Source organism: Candoia aspera, chromosome 3 (genome assembly GCF_035149785.1).
Source record: "Candoia aspera isolate rCanAsp1 chromosome 3, rCanAsp1.hap2, whole genome shotgun sequence".
In the NCBI taxonomy this organism is placed as follows: Eukaryota; Metazoa; Chordata; class Lepidosauria; order Squamata; family Boidae; genus Candoia; species Candoia aspera.
This window is the reverse complement of record NC_086155.1, coordinates 79,517,439-79,531,925: the sequence shown is the minus strand read 5'-3', so window position 1 is coordinate 79,531,925 and position 14,487 is coordinate 79,517,439. Positions and strand designations below refer to the sequence as shown.

Sequence of the window (14,487 nt, the reverse complement as noted above, 5' to 3'; positions counted from 1 at the left end):
TCTGAGTGCTCATCCCTGCATTTACTCATGTGGATTTTGCAGTTTGTGCTGATGCTCTAATCAAAACTCTTTGTTAATTCTTAGCCCTTTGTTAATGCTTAGATATGTGGCTCTACTTCTCCAAGAGACACAGCAATCCTGGAGCCAGACCACCTACTGGAATAAGCACATGGAGAAGGAGAGATATGTGGGTTACGTGAATGCACAGGTGATCATGAAGAACCAGACTTACAACCAAGTATCCTATTCTTCATTGTGATCTCTGTGCATCACACCGCCTGCATCCATTTAAACGTATGCAACTAAGTGGCTGCTTTACAGAGGCCAAGCAGAATCACTCTCTGGAACAGTACTACTGATGTACTATTCTCATGGAATGTCTTCAAAAAGTTGGTAGAATATTGAGCTTTGCCAGCTGGTAGCTTAAGATAATGGTCTCTTTGACTCAGTTAGCAAAACCTATAGTTAGTTAGCCATATCCTTTTTGGGGTCTGTGTAACATATAAATAGTTGGTTAAATAACAATTTGTGTTCAGTATGAAAATCCAAGAACATTACAATTGTGCAGATAACAAGGGGAGAAGAATAAGCAGAACTAAGGAACTGATTTTTGTGAAATAGCATTATTTTTGTGAAATAGCATTATGGGTATAAAGGGAGAAGGAGGATCAACACAAAATAATGCAACCTTGACAGAAAGCAAATGGATCAAACAGAAGTCAATGAGGGCTACTGGGTATGAACTATTTTACATGCTGTTTGGAAAAACAGCTAGGAAGCTCTACTCTGGAGCTTTATCTGGAAGATAAGGTCAGATGAGCCCTTTAGGAATTTCTTCATTTAAAGGACAGGAAAACACTCTGTGCCCCTCCATGTGGGCATACTGTGTTGAGGTAGTTGCTCTGTGTATTTTATGGGAGTATATGAATAGGTCTATGCTAGAGTTGTCAGCATTTGAATAAGAAAAGTGTTATCTTTCAGTGGAACACCTGTATCTGAGTGCTCCTGATGTCAGGGCTTAGCATGTCTGCCAAATTACTGCTGATCCTGCAAGATGGATTACTATCAAAGTTATTTAGCATTTTCTGCTCCATTCCAAAGTTTCAGAGTTCAAGTGGAGAAGGAACTGTAATTTCATCCCTCATCTGTGGTAATATACTGGGATTGAATTGTTCAAATCCATTAGCATTACTATGTCCTGTAATATCGGTACAAATGATGACAGTGGAACACAGATATGGCCCAGATAGCTCACTTATCACTTCTAAATACCCTCTTTTTCTAGCAAAATTCGACTGGTGGACTGGTTCAGCAGGGAACTTAAAAGTAATGAAGTGGGCAGGAATGCAAATGAAAGTGATGAAATAGTCTTGGAATGAATCAGTCTTAAACCCATTTGTGATCCTCTTCCATGGGAATGGATATAGCAAAGAGAACCTATATCTCTGCCTCCATTGTATCTGCACAGAAAAGAGCCATTACACTTTTCTGTACTAAAAGGCATCTACTCCTCCATCAAGATGCTGGATAGAAAAGTCAGAACAATCAGAGGTTCACTGATAGTAAATTCTATTTTTTTCTCTGTAAACAAGATTGATTAAATTTGATTTATCTTGATTTGGACTCCAGTGTTGTGTTAAGTCATAGGGAGGTAAACTGTGAAACAGCTTGTCTGTTCATATGCTTTCTTTTCAGCTTGTACATCCTGAAAATGTGGACAGAGTGTATATGGAAAGGAGAGGGCCACAACCTGTTTATTATGCCCTTGCCTCTCCTGGCTGATTGGCCCCATAATAAGAAAAGGTGATTAACGTCTCCTTGAGTCAGGGATGCACTCCTATTTGCTTAAAAGGAGGAAGTCATACAACCCATATTGAAAAGGGCCTCCCTGGACCCAGATTTTTGCAAATATCTCTAATTTTCCATTTCTGGTAAAATGACAGAGCAGAGAGTGGCCTTATAGCTCAAGATGCATCTGAATGAAACTGATTTTCTGGATCCATTTAACTGGGGAGTTGTCCAAGACATGGTACTGAAACTACATTGGTTTTCTTGGTAGATGATCTATGCAGGAAAACAGATGAAGGGAGTTCCCTGGTCACTTTCTGTATCATTAGAGGCACTCTTATGCCATTCAATGCCTACATAAAACTGATGGGTATGGTCATTTGGACTTTTCGAATAAAGTGCCATCAGTATGCTGATGACATCCAGCTCGATTGCTTTTTGCTATCTGATTCCATGGAGAATATCAGCATCCTTGAACACTGCTTAATCTGCACAAGGGAGAACAAACTAAAATTTAAATATAGACAGGATGAAGGTGCTGTTGGTAAAGAGAAAGCTAGACTCAGGGACTGAGGTGAAGCCTATCACAGGTGAGTTATGTTCTCCAGAAAGAGCAAGTGTGCAGTTTGGAAGTAATTTCTGACACCCAATTGTTACTGGATTTACAGACAATGGAAGGGGCAAATCTGGTCTTCACTACAGCTGCAACTATAGCTGGTGTGCTTAATGCAACTCTTTCTGAACCAGGAGATACAGCAATCGTTATCCATATCTTGGTTATCTCCTGTCTTGACTTTTGCAGTACATTTTTCATAGGTCCTTGAAAAGTGTTTAGAAATCCCAACTGATGCAACATACAGCAGTTCTGAGCTGGCTGCCAATTTACTGCCAGCACAATATAAGATGTTGATATGGACTTTAGAGTCCTAAATGGTTTAGGGACTGCCAGAATACTAAGATCAACAGGAGAGGCTCTTTTAAAGTCTCTTCTCCCTCCCCCCTTTAAAGAAGATTGCCTATTTGGTATGTGGGAGACTGCCTTCTCCTGTGTGGGTCCCCCTCTTTCCAGCCATGAAATGTACTCTTCAAGGGCGTGTGTTTGGCTTTAACTCTCCCAGTATTTAGGAATATGTTAAAAGATCATCTCTTGCATCAAACTTTTAACTGTTAGTTGAATTAATCTGGGATTTAATAAACGGACTATGATTTTGCTTTAACTATACTTTTTTATTCTTGCATTTGTACTTTTAACTGCCATAAGCCACTTCAAATATTGTATTAATGGAAAGTTGGGGTAGCAATGTAATGAATGAATACCACTAGAAGTTCCAGTACCTTAGCTGAGCTGACCTTTTGGGAAGAGGTCAATGCACTCTAAAAGCTAACTGGCCTAAATGGGCCAGCCAGGTTACTTGAGATACACCTTTACCGGCAGTTCTTAAGCTTTAGTTTGCAACCCCACAGGGGCTATAAACGATGTAGAGTGGAAGGGTTCACAAAATTTGTTTAAAGCTGAATAGGCTTGCTCAGACAAAATGGGAGCGCTGTGAAAACTAACTTCTGCTTTGCCTGTTTCAATGGATGTGATCTCTTTATAGTGAAGGCAGGCATCATAATAAGGAGAAAATACGATGTTTCTTTCCATTCTCCAATCAAAGGGATAGCAATCCCATGTCTTGATGAAAATCTGGAGACCTGGGAATGATACTCCATTGTTTTCCTGTACTGCTATGACACGAGTAGTCACACAAAAATGGGTTAAGATGGGCCACTGGTTGAATCATCTGTAAGTAATCATAAGGCTTATTATGAAAATGGTGACAGACTCTCTTGTGACAGAGAGGTAGAGATTTCTGATTTCTTCCTTTGATGTTATTTTCTGAATCTGCAGAGCAAAGCTATCATCGAGAACAAAGATCCTCTATGAGGTAGTCTAGAGATTAGTGAAACATGCAATGGAGTATGAGTTAGAATAATATGTAACAGCAATGCTGTTACAACCAACCTTTTTTAAGAAATGAAGAAAAAATATATAGATTTTTGTTATTAAGGAAAGAAAAAAACAGAGACGGGGGAGAGAAGAACATTGAGAAGAAAACTAAGAACCGTAGCTCAGATCAATCAGTTGGAAGACTGATAATAAAGTAGCTGCCTCAGTCAAAAAGGAATTGAATTAAAAGAAGGAACTGTACCTCTACACTTGCCAAAAATCTCAGCTTTAGTAGTTTCTGATGATGGTGCACAGGCACAAAATCTGTATGTCTTCTGCACAAAGATCATGGACTGATTTATATTGGTAAATATTTAATTCACCACCATCTTACTTGCTGTTCTATGGAACAAGTTCTCAAAGGTATGTATTCCCAATGTTTTTAAACATTACTTAATACAAGTATTTACTTTAAAGTAATAGAAGTCCTTGCTTTCTCTTCCCACAAGGACAGGCTAAATAGTCTGTGTTAAGACTATTTGTGTTATTTGATCCTATAAATAGCTGATTTACTGTACATACATGAAAAGGGAGAATCAACTTGAGACCATAGGAATGACTTTCACCTATCTAGCCCAGTATTTCTGAACCTCAGCAAATTAAAGATGTGTGGCCTTCAACTCCCAGAATTCCCCAGCTGGAATTCTGGGAGTTAAAGTCCACTTGTCTTAAAGTTGCTAAGGTTGAAAAACACTGATCTAGTCAATAGCAGTCTGGTTCAGTGAGATTTAAAAAACTGAACAGGAACAATGTTCCTTTTGAACATTATACACATCTGTGTTGTGTCATAACCTGCACAGCAAACTGAATGTTTTTCTTGAGAAATAGCAGCAAAGGAAAGGCAATCTACTGTGTTGTCACTGCTTACTAAATGAGTTGTGCAGTTTTCAGATTCCTGGCCTAAATAATTTTTTACAGTGATGGGTCTATTATCTAAGATGGAAATTTTCAAGTATGTAAGTTAAATCCTTTGAAAAAAGATTTTAAGTTTGCAACAACACAGAAATAAACTCAGTAAGAATCAATGATTTTAATACAGATGACGTTTTAGGTGTGTCTTTGCTAGTTTTGAATTATGCTTGTTTTGTTTCTTTTATTTGTGCCTATTATTTTTAGATTTCATTTTAAGTTTTTGTATCTTAATTTGAACAGAGTAGAAAGGAAAAAATTAACTCACTGAAGTTAGGAATTTAGGAACTACCTAATCTAACATCAAATTATTGAAGTGCTTCAACCAAAATCAGAAGAGAGCTGAGTCATTTTATTAGTTGGTATTGGCTTATTTAAAAAGGTGATTATGTAAAATCCACAAGTGTAAAGATAATTCCACAATTAATTTTCTATCTGAAGTGCACATTCAGTGATGTTTTTTCCCAAAATTTACTATAAACTTTGTAATATTGTTCTAAAAATTAGGGTAACTGTAATTTCCCCATTTAATAATTTTGTAATATAGTCAATGACTCTGGGGTCTAATGAAAAAAATGACCATACCAAAGATTTCTAAAGTTTTCGCCAAGGATTTGCAGGAGTATTCACCCACACAGATGTGAAGAAGAGAAAGAAGAAAGAGAAAAAGGATTTACACATCTTCCACATATAATATACAAAAATTAGATTAATTCTCATCATGTTCCTTACTCCATTCCTTTCTTTCCTAGGAATAGATATCAAAATACACCAACCCTCCCATATGTTGCCAGATTGGATTAGGCAACAACAAAAGAACTTCTGTAAAAAGATAAACAATTTTTATATCAAGTGCAGACAGCAACTGTACAATATTATATGCTAAGAACTGCTACAGAAATTATCCCAGAATAGCTTTATAAGGAATCTGAACAATTAGATTCAAGTACACTAATATCAAAATTTACTTGTACAAAAATCTCAGAAGAAAACAAAGTGACATTCACCGAATGGCTGTGCTGACTGGATAGACTTAACATTACCCCTTTGCCCACTGCATAAGTAGGAATAAATGCTAGATGAAATGGCTGCCAAGCAACATGGGAGCGTGGGAGAGAACTTCACATTCTGTGCAGAATTCACAAAAATTACACATATATCTGATCAGGCAACTCATATTTTGAAATGGAAAAGTAGCTTGCCTTTCAGCAGTGCAAGTGGGTGGGTGGAATTAAAACAACATTCAAGTAATATGCGGTCATGATCATCCCACACACACCCCCTTATGCTGCACTCTGTCTCAAAATATCACCCCTACATGCCATCACAAGATGTATACTGGAATGTGTAAAAAGAGAGGTTCAACATATGATACATGAATACTAGGGAAACTAATATAGGCAATTGCTAAAAATACAGTCTTCTATTTCTGTGTGATTAAATGATGCCGTACTCTTAGCTGAAACAGTTAAGCAGATGATTTCAAAACTACTATTTCCTCTTCCAATGCTTTATTTATTTAACTCAATTTACCATATGCACATGTGTAAATAAAATAATGCAAATAAAGTTATTGGCCTGGGTGCGATGCAAATACATCTAAATCACCAGAATAAAATTAATTTACCCCCATTTAATATGTAAGAAGAAAAGATAGTTTAGTAAAAAATACAACCTTTCTTTGCTTTGTGCAGAAATGAAGATAGGCAATGGTGGTGGAGCACTGCAGGAAAGGTTATGCAGTTTGCTTATGAAATCAAGTTGTTTCATCTGAATAAATCACTTGTTTTGCCATGCATCTCAACAGAATACAGTAGTTTGTATCAAACACAATGGAAATGTAAAGAAATAACTTCAAGTGCATATCACACTATTATTGGTGACAGCTCTTCTCCCTTTCAAATGTTTGGGGTAAATATCAAAGCAAATGTCTACATCTCATTTTATGATTATCATATAAAGTATTTATGAAATTTTGGACAACAGTTGAAAAGGTGGGTTCTTGTGGTTTTAGTATTAAAATTCCTGAGTTAGTGTCATGTTATTTCAGCCATACATTATATTCTTCAGTTATAGAATCTAAAGCAATTTTAGCAATATTAGACTTATATAAAATAGACCAGTTTGGTCTAGTTGTTAAGGTACCATGCTAGAAACCAGGAGACTGAGAGTTCTAGTCCCGCCTTAGGCATGGAAGCGGGCTACGTGACCTTGGGCCAGTCACTCCCTCTCAGCCCAGCTCACCTCACAGAGTTGCTGTTGTGGGGAAAATAGGAGGAGGAAGGAGTATTAGCTATGTTCACTGGCTTGAGTTATTTATAAAAATAATAAAGGCAGGATAAAAAATAAACAAACAAATAAATAAAAATTATTTGCAAGCATATGGTAGTTTGACTCCCTTTTTATTTTTACATTTCCGAAACAACATAAACCAGTTTTATTTCAATGAACCTATGGCCCAAGCTGATGGATTATGGATGCCTACCTTGGGTTTTATCTTTTGTTTCCAATGGAATTCTTACTGTGATATTTTCCCCCTTTTTTCTTCTTGTGTACTAGTTCTGTATACTACCCAGAGTCCTTCAGCATGGAGACAAGTTATAAACAGCATTAAATAAATAAATAAATAAATCTCTAATTCATCTATGAACTTAAAATAAATTCTGCACTGATACTATCAACAGCCATACCAGCGTTACAAGCAAAGACTGGACATCTGAATCTGTAATACAGCTCATATATAGTTTGTATTGAAGTATCAGTTTTACAAGCCAATGAAATAACCCAAAACAGAGAGAAGAACCAAAAATGAACGAAAACGTAACAAAATCATCATTTACTTGTGTCTAGGCTAAGAGTTATGAATTATTTGACTTTTCTTTTGCCTCTATTGTGCCCGCAGAAATAGTTTTCAAGGACAAAATAAGCACCACAGCAATCCTGATCAACACTTTTGTTACCCAGGACACAGTCATATGCAGAAAGCAAGAAAAATAAGCAAAACTCATTTTCTGTGATTTAAGTATCACTTTCTAGTTTGTTGGAAGAACCTTCATTAAACTTAAATTTACTTTAATGAAAATCTAAGCTCATGGATATTTAAGCATCTTGACCTAAGCAAGATAATATAACAAAATCTGAGGATTAGTCAAAATTAAATCTATTAGATGCAGGATTCCCACACTTTTGGTTTAGTGGATAGTTTTGCACTGAACTAGAACCATAAGCACTGCTACTATTATTCTGCTTATTTTAACTCCCTTGGTATGCCCTTTCTATGACAATCGACTCTGTAAATAACATAAAGGACCTAGAGTTATGATCTCCTAGCTTCAGAAATTAAAAAATAATCCAAAAGGACATATACTGGAATTGAACGCTGCTTCATACTAAGGCAATGTGAACTTCAGAAACAATCTAGAAGAGGTGCTTCAGAATGTGCTGGAATAGAACTGCAGCACCACTTTAGAGCAGCCATGTCTTTTTCGGGATTTTGTAAACCACCACACTGTTTAAAGTTTCAACATATGCACAGTGATCTCATCATGTAAATGCCACAATTATGTACTAGCTTCCAAATGTCTGATTTAACTATATAAATCATGGCATTTTCTTGCTGATATCATGACACAAGCCTAAAAACAACAAGGCTGCTTTAAAGTGGCAACTTCTTAAAGCAGCCGTATCTGTTTTCAGGTTTGCATGGACACCTGAAAAAAAATCCATTTATTTAATTAAGTGCTGTGCACATGTTCCAATATGTACTTGTTTGAAGCATGCAAAGGCTTACTTTATACCCTTGATAAACCTATGTGAACTTAAAAGTTTTTGCCAGTTATGATGATATACTGAGAAAAATTACATATATGCCTCAAATGACAATAATCTGCAAATATCTCTTAAGTGCAAGGCACGAAGCGCAAATCCAGATCTTGAGACTTACTACTCCAAAACATTCACTAAGTTAATCCACAATGGTACTTAAGGTTTTAGAACTGATACAGCAGAGAAGAATCAAACTGTGTTGGTGAGAATAATGAGTATCTTCTTTTAACAAATGTCACTTGGAACAGAAGGATCTACGCTTAATGCAGTTAGTTAAATGCTATCAAGTTGGGCCTGATCCATGGTCACTCTATGGAAAAATGCCCATCATCTTCATCTGTCTCTCACAATCCCTTGCTGTTTCAAAACATTCCATGATCTCTTTACTCCCATCTGTGGTTTACTTTTTTACTTCCCTCAATCTTCCCAAGGGTTGATTTTTTTCTCTAGTTTGTCATCTACTCATGTCACATGATTGAAATATGTGTGTTTCTGCTTACTGATAACTGCCTCAGGGAACAATCAGAATTTATTTGGTCCATTATGCACTATTTGGTGCTTCTTGCAGTCCATAATAACCATCTCCAAATCAATAATGTTGGAGCCAGCCAGACAAGTGGAAAAGCCACTCTTTTAAATATTCTGTTTGTTGCCAAAGAAATATTCTTATCCTTTCTGATCTTGTCTAAAAGTGCAACTGCAATCCCCTCTAGAATTAATCTTCTCTTTACTTTTCATGCAGATTGTCCATTTTTATCAAATTCTTGAGACTAAGGGGGGACCCCATCTGCCCCCTCACTTCTTTACTGTCATCTATGGGTTTAGTAGGCATGTTGGTTTATGTAACCTTTGTTTGATATTTAACATCAACCTCATGCTGTACTTCTAAGTTCTTCTAAGTCTTCTTTTCTTTCAGATAAAAAAGTGATTATATCTGCATAACTTACATTTTTTAAAGTTTTGACCTCCAATTTTGATTTAACATCTCATCTCTTCTAATCCTGCCATTTTTATAGTAATTTTCTGTGTAAATAAAACAGATATGGGGATAGTATGTATCCCTGCCTCACTCTCTTCTCTATTCTGAACCACTGTTCTTCCAAACCCAGTTCTTGAAGTTGATTCTTGTTCATTGTAAAGTATCTTTAGTTTTTCTGGTGTGTATTAAATTATTCTGAAAGCCACTTGGATGTCTTCCTCTGAATTTTTGGGAAATTGTTTCAGCTTTTTTTTTTTTACAATGTATCTTTTTTGTTAGCTTCTCAGATACTCTTTCATATGCTACGTGTACTGAACCTCTTCCTTATACTGATTTTTCTGATTTGTATGTCTTCCAGGTTAAAACTTGGCACATGTACTCTTTTTAATTTTCTGTATTTGACACCAATAATTCATAGTCTGCTCCGCTGTCTGTACCCTGAAATGTATTTGTTGACTGGATTGGACTTCAATTCACCAAGTTCACTAATTCATAATTTCATGTTCATAATTTCATATTTACTTAGCTCATGGTTTTCACATTCCATGTTATGACTGAATGTGACTTGTGCAACAAAAACTCATCTTTCAATACTGGCATCATCAATGTTTGGACTTTGACCTGGCTACATCATTACCTAGATTTACCTGTGAAACTACTACACCTCTTCCTAATAGCAAGAAGAATACTGTCCCACATGAGAATCTCATAATCTGGCATCCAAACTTGTCTAATGTTAAAGCCATAACCATATGGTTTTCTAGACAACAATACAAAAGTGGTTTGCTGATGTCCCCTTCTGAGTTTGAGCATTCCTTCTCATAGGCTGCTACCTGGTCTCACTCCTGCCAAGTCCCACTTGCTCTTATCCCTGTTGCAGATTACACTTAGCTTTATATATTGTTTTTTGATCTTCCCAACATGCATAACCCCATCAGGAGTTAACAGTCTTGCCAGCATCACTTTCAAAATCACCAAAGTTATCAACATCTCCTACTGCATCCAGTTAAAATTATAGAATTATTTAATATCCACAAGAAATACTTAATCTCTAGTGGCTTTTACAATACACCAAATATTCTATTTTTCCAAAGCTTGCTTGCTTATTTATTTATTTTCTATCCCGCCTTTATTATTTTTCATAAATAACTCAAGGCAGGAACATACCTATTACTATTCTGGTTCCTTGTAAGGAACCAGTAAATTGCTGAACAAATTTGGAACAAAAATTACAGCAATCCTATCTAAAAAGAAGCTATTTTTAAACAGTGGGGAACACCCTGTTATAGGTAGTCCTCACCTAATGACCAAAACTAGGACTGGAAAAACTCTGCTTGTCAGAAGCTGATTGTGAAGCACACAAATGGCAACCACTTGACTGTGGGATGCTGCGATGGTCATAAATGTGAGGATTGGTTGCAAAGCTTTTTTTTTTTACACCGTCGTAACTTTGAACAGTCACTGAATGAGGCAGTTGGTAAGTGAGGATTACCTATATAGGTTCAGGGAGGGTGACAAATGCAGGGAAGTCATATGTACATCAATTCCCTTTCTCAAAAGATGTTTATTACAAAATAAAGTTCTATAGATGTTTGTGTATAGTAACAATTAAATTATATTTATTTATTTATTTGTAAAATTTTATCACCACCCCTCTCCCCGCTAAGGAGGGACTCTGGGTGATTTACAATAGAAATAAAGTTTAAAATTCAATACAAACTATAAATAAATATAAATAGAAGATAAAAATATAAAATGCAATAAAATCCAGATGGCAGAACATTCTACACCAGTCCGTGAATATGAAAGGGCCATTGTAGGGGTCCAGCCATCCCCAAGATTAACTATTCCCCTTCCCACTCCAGGCTTGCTGGCAAAACCAAGTCTTCAGTTTTTTATGGAAGTCTAGGAGAGGGGAAATTAAATTAAATGTGATTTTGTTTGTAATGTTAGAGAACATCTTTCTTTTAAATGTAGAATTAGAAACTGATTTGACATTTCATAAATATTTGCAATATATACTATATGTGTATGTGTATATGTATGTGTGCATATATACTCAGTTTGCCCCTTTTTGTTGTTTTTTGTTAAGTTGGTTGCTTTTTATTCTTTTTCACGTATTTCTATTTGTTTTTTTTTGTACTTTAAAATTTAATAAAAACAACAGTAAAAAGAATTAAATATTTAAAAACAAGATTTTTTTAAAAAGTACTTCCATAGCTTCTCTTATATTTAACTATATTCCTATATCCCATTTATCAATTCTGTGCACTGTTCTGATCAATTCCACTTTTCCACTCCAACCTTATAATCTATTTTTTATTATTAATTTCTATACCTAACCCTAGATTGCTATGAAAGAAAGAGTTGCTTTCTTTCATTTTTTCACAGTTCTTGATTACAGTCAGCTGCTGGCAATCACTGAAGTAAATTCTAGGATGGGGGGATGGCCTTGTGGGGAATTGTGGAGATCTGTAAATAACACTATCAAGATGCTTTACAGATTCTATTTCAATACTCCTTTCTATAGCTCTCTAGTATTTCCTCCTTCAGTTCACTTCCCTTCAACTTCCAGTTGCTATACAACATTCCATTCTAACCTCTCAGGTCTATCCTACTTGTATCTATCCTGGCTTCGTTCTGAAATCTCATCAACTCCCTCTCCCCTGAATGTCTTAGCTGCTGTCAACTGGCTCAGTTGCTCAGTATCACTGGACATTACCATCACGGCTTCATCTTTCAGAACTTGCAAGGCTTGTCCATCTTGTTCATTTAGCCTGCTTGCCTCTATTACCTCTGCTGCTGGGGTTTAGAGGACTCACCCAACCTGCTACATCTCACCCTTTACTTACTGTAGCCCCTCTATGCCTGTAACATTGCTTCAGGTGCCCCAAAGTTTTTTCCTGCTGGGTTGCGCTATTCTAGCAGTAACTTGTGCCAACTCCCTTCTGGCTACTCTGACATCTTGTTTATGGGTTCCTTTCTACTTACCACTTGCCTGCCTGCATTCCAGGTCTGCCACTCTCAATTCTGCCACCACCTCTTCTGGTAAGCCAGACCATTCTCCCAAGCTTCCAGATTTCTCTCTTCAATTCTGCTACCTCCAAACCTCGTTCAGTCACCTCTCTCCCTAAAACCCTGCAGTGTTCCACTCTTAGTCACCTTCTTTGGGATTTTACTTGCTATCTCATTGGAGCTGCTGCTGCCTGTTCTCCTTCTTCTGGGTTCTCTACGCTGCTGGCTGCTAATTTTCTTCTCCCACAGCATCTTCAGCCTTGTTTCTTCAATTCTTCTCTTCTTTTCCATCTTCCATAGCTGCTGTCACATCCAGCTTCAAACCTCCCGTCTCCCAGCAAGCAAATCTTTCCAAGATAAGTGTGCCCCTTTCAAAGGGATCGGCTCTTCTCCATACAGGGGCTTATAAGCAGGACATCAAAAACTTGACAGCTGGTGAGAGATGGCTTTGCTCTCCCAGTTGTCCTCTCATGCAACCTATCCAAAGGCAATCCTTGAGTTACAACCACTCATTCAGCGACCACTCAAAATTACACGAAACTTGTTTAAAGTGGGACTTATGACTAGTCTGCAAAGTTGTGGCTGCACTCACGTGATCACAATCTGGGTGCTTGGTGCCTGGCTTGCGATGACATTGCAGCAAGTCACGGTCATGTGATTGCGATTTCTGACATTCCCTGGTGGCTTCCCACAATCGAAGTCAATGAGGAAGTGGGCAGGAAGTAGGAAGTTGCTCCTGCCACTTTTTCACCTGCCAGCACTCTGTACCACCTGCCCGCAGCACCCTCCACCCCCCGTAGTGCCTGCCCACGGCCCCTGCCCGTGGCACCCACGCATGGCACCCACACAACCACCCACAATCTGGAGTACCTTCCCACAGCACCCCACCACCCCCTGTGCAACTGCCTGAATTCCAGAAAGCCTGCCTGTGGCACCTGCCAGCCTGATTGCCTGGGACTCCCGCCTCTTCCCACTTAACAAGCCATGTGATCCTGGGGTTATGAAGGCAACCAGGACCGCAGGATTGCCATCACTAAGCGATGCAGTCATATGATATTGCACTTTATCACTGCATTGCTTAGTGATGGAAATTCTAGTTCCAATTGCTGTCATAACCCAAGGAATATCTGTAGAGTTTCATTTATATATGAACATAATACATAATGCAGCAGCATTTTATTATAGATGTGGTAGATACACACACCTAGAATTATGTTTCTATGACATATTTAATTCTGGCAGTTTGCTTCTTCAAGCTGTCTTTTTTTTTTAAGTATTTATTTAATGGAAAACCTTTACCTTTACTATCCACTCTCCTTTCCAGTTGTACACCACACACATTTTGACAGCTATCTAACAAAAATCTACTCAGTAGAGACTGCAAAATTGTACGAAAGTCTGTCTTGAGCATAACTGATAGAGAAATCACCACTTTCAGTTTAGCAATGTAGTTTAGCCTATCAATAATCTCTCTGGAAATTTCAGAAAATTTCATGTAAGAGTCACTTTGGATATAAACATGGGAGACAACAGTCAACGTATAGTCAAATTCAAACAATCCAGGTTATGTTCGTACATATGTATGTGGCTATTTCTGGCTGGAACTCTTCAGAGTTGAAATGCTTAAACACGAAATTCCCTTATGAAACTATCAGCCAACTTACATTTGCACATATTGTATAAAACCAGCTAATTTTTAAGATTCTGTCTACATAATTCTGGAACATCTAAACTAAGCCAAATTTCTTGCTTGTTAGGTTTTCTTGCCCTTCCGTAAGTCTACTATTTATTTTCCTCAGTGAGGAGCTGCAATTTGTTCCTGGCAAACTTAATTCATAGTCCCAGTTTGGTCCTTTAAGATAAAAATGGGACAGAGCTACATGTGGTCTTAGGGATGTCTGAGGTAATGCTCAGTTATTTCTGTACATCATCAGTGCGGGTTGCAGCATGTACAGAGATGATAACAACAGAACTGGTTTCT

The 14,487-nt window shown here is 37.3% G+C and overlaps 1 protein-coding gene across 2 annotated transcripts in view; it reads right to left on the bottom strand.

Moving 5' to 3' along the window:
• Window positions 1–14,487, bottom strand: part of PRKACB (protein kinase cAMP-activated catalytic subunit beta) — an 83,459-nt gene that overhangs the window by 23,137 nt on the left and 45,835 nt on the right. The window lies entirely within an intron of this gene.